This window comes from Mastomys coucha, unplaced genomic scaffold (assembly GCF_008632895.1).
Source record: "Mastomys coucha isolate ucsf_1 unplaced genomic scaffold, UCSF_Mcou_1 pScaffold21, whole genome shotgun sequence".
NCBI classification, from domain to species: Eukaryota; Metazoa; Chordata; class Mammalia; order Rodentia; family Muridae; genus Mastomys; species Mastomys coucha.
Window position 1 is genome coordinate 42112485 of NW_022196904.1, and position 3190 is coordinate 42115674.

The 3190-nt window shown below is 40.1% G+C and overlaps 1 pseudogene; it reads left to right on the plus strand.

Moving 5' to 3' along the window:
• The window catches only part of LOC116101235, a 3132-nt pseudogene extending 494 nt beyond the window's left edge, over window positions 1–2638 (plus strand).
• The last annotated feature ends 552 nt before the right edge of the window (window positions 2639–3190 follow it).

Consider the following 3190-nt stretch of genomic DNA (forward strand, 5'->3'; position numbering starts at 1 on the left):
AAAAAAAAAAAAAAAAAAAGACAGGGACTGTTCCAAAGACATCAACTCAGAAAAGCCAGCCAGTAAGGTGCAGAAGACCAAGAAGCCTGAGAAAAACAAATTCCTTGATAGCAAGGGAGGGAAAAAAAAGAGAAAAGCTGGAAAAAAAAAGTGTGTAGATAAAGATTTTGAGTTGTCTTCAACGAAAATCTCTAAAATAGAAGGAACAGAAATAGTGAAGCCATCACCAAAGCAAAAAAATGGAAGATGATATTGAAAAGCTGGAAAGGACTCCAAAAAAGGACACGTTGCATCATCAACTACTCCAGCCAAATAATAATAATAATAATAATAAAAAAAAATCAAACTCAACAGAGAAACTGGAAAAAAATTGGAAATGCAGAAAACACATCTACTAAAAAAAGAATGCTCTGAAAAATTGGAGTCAACATCTAGGAAAATCAAACAGGAAAAAGATCAAGGGAAAGACCAAATGGAAAGTGGCTGGGACAGAAGGTTCTAGCTCCAAGCTTGTGGATTACACCAGTACAAGCTCAACTGGAGGCAGTCTTGTGAGGAAATCTGAAGAAAATAGAGATACAAAAGAAAACAGTCATTAAAACTATGGAGGAAATATAGCTATCTCCTGAGAGGTTCTGACAGTACCTGACTAACACAGATGTAGAGGCTCACAGCCATCCATCGAACTGAGTACAGGGTCCCCAGTGAAGGAGTTAGAGAAAGGACCTATGGAGCTGAGAGGTTTGCAGCCCCTTAAGACGAACAACAATATGAACTAAGTAGCACCCTCAGAGCTCCCAGGGTCTCAACCACCAACCAAGGACTGCACATAGAGGGGTCTGATTGTTCAGGCAGCATGTGTATAGTAGAGGATTGCAAATTCGATCATCAATAGGAGGAGAGGACCTCAGCCCTGCGAAGGTTCTGTGCCCCAGTGTAGGGGAATGCCAGGGCCAGAAAATGGGAGAGGGCGGGGTGGCAGGCATGGGGAAGTGGGAGGCAACAGGGGTTTGTTTTTGTTGTTTTTGTTTGTTTCTTTGTTTTTTGGAGGGGAAACTGGGAATGGAGAAATTTACATGTAAATAAAGAAAATATCTAAAAAAAAAAGAAAAAATTTGTAATTCAGGATTAAATCTAACAACAAAAAATAAAACTATGGAGGAATATAATAATGATAATAGAGCGCCTGCTGAAGATGTTATAATTATGATTCCGGTTCCTAGGTCCAAATGGGATAATGACTTTGAATCTGAAGAAAATGATGTTAAAACCACACAACCTGTACAGAGTGTAGGTAACCCATTGAGTATTATATATATATATATATATATATATATATATATATATATAATCCCTACTAAGCCATCAGCTACAGTTAAGTACATTGAGAAAGAAAGTGAGCAGTCTGAGAAAACTCAGAAGCTTCCCGAGGAGGTGGGTCATGACATGATGCAGTATGAGCTCAGGAGCTCAAAGAGCTCTTCATCCAGTGAGAAGGGGAGAGGAGAGCCAAGGACCAGGACGACTCAGGGAGAAGAACAACCCTGACAAGACAAAGAGCAGTGCTCAGCCAGACAAGGAGAGCACTGTGGACCACCTGAGTGAACAAGGACATTTTAAGAATCTCTCTTAACCTTCCAAGGAGACCAGGACTTCAGAGAAGCATCAGTCTGTTCATGGTTCCTCAAATAAAGACTTCACTCCTGACAGGGACAAGAAAGTGGACTACTGATAGCAGAGATTATTCCAGTTCCAAATGAGGAGATGAGAGAAGTGAATTACCAAAAAGAAAAGAGTCTCTCCGCCTTGGAGTAAAGATTCTTTATCTGAACAGAAAAGTAAGCTGAGGGAGGAGAGAGATTTACCTAAAGGAGGACCAACTTGGAAAATAAAAGTAATTTCCAGTCTCCTAAGAGACAAAAAGCCTTATGACCCTTAAGCTTCCTATGAAACTAAATGCCAATGTGAAGAGGCAAAGTCTGTTGATAAAAACCCTGGGAAGCAACGAGAGAAGCATGCTGCTGAAGCTGGAAACAGGAGTCTAGTGGTAGCCAATTGCCATGTATACCTAACCCTCCAGACCCTCCCACAGAAAAGGAGCTGGCTGCCGGGCAGATTGAGAAGAGCACCGTCAAACCAAAACCCCAGTTGAGTCACTCCTCTAGGCTTTCCTCTGATCTAACGAGAGAGACAGATGAGGCTGCTTTTGAACCAGACTGTAAGGAGAGCGACAGTGAGAGAAATGTGTCTGTGAAGGAAGCTGTTGCCAGTTTCTCCAAGGACTTGAAAGAAAAAACAACGGAGAAAGCAAAAGAAAGCGTGACTGTAGCAACAGCCAGCCAGCCAGGTGCAGACAGGAGCCAGAGCCAAAGTAGCCCCAGTGTTAGTCCAAGTAGAAGTCATAGCCCTTCTGGTAGCCAGACCCAAAGCCACAGCAGCAGTGCCAGCTCAGCAGGAAGCCAGGATAGTAAAAAAGAAAAAGAAGAAAGACAAGAAAAAGCACAAGCAGCATAAAAAGCACAAGAAGCATAAGAAGCATGCAGGTGTGGATGGTGATGTGGAGAGGAGCCAGAAATATAAACACAAGAAGTTGAAGAAGAACAAAGACAAAGAGGAGGAGAAAGATGACCAAAAGTGAACTCTGTCATTGTGAAGGATGGATGTTTTAATTGACTTAATTACTAAGTCATCTGCTTTACATTCTGTTATAATGTAAAGAATCCCAGCCTTGTATATAATAAATGGAAGACCCTGTGCTACACTTCAAGTATTTGTTGCTTGATTATTTCATTTTTACATCAGAGCTTTATAATGAACTTTTGTACAGAGTTGTGTGTTGTGACCATGGAACATGAGAGGTTTTGCTAGGGCCTGTTATTTTTTACCGTCATTAATTAGTTGGGGTGGAGTTTATTGTACTTTGAAATTTTCACATTTGTATTTTTTTAATTGCCTGGCAATTAAACTGCTGATATCAGTTCAAAAATATCAGCAGAATAATTTGCTGAACTCATCACAGCCCTATTATGTCACTTATTGATTACAATAAAAGTTTTCAGTTAAAAATAAAGAAAAGAAGGTGCATAGAAACTGATGGCACAATATAGTCTGATCAGAGAAAATAATATATTGGCATAAATAAAGTAAATTCAAGTTATGTAAAAGTAACACCAGTGAAATACACACCCTG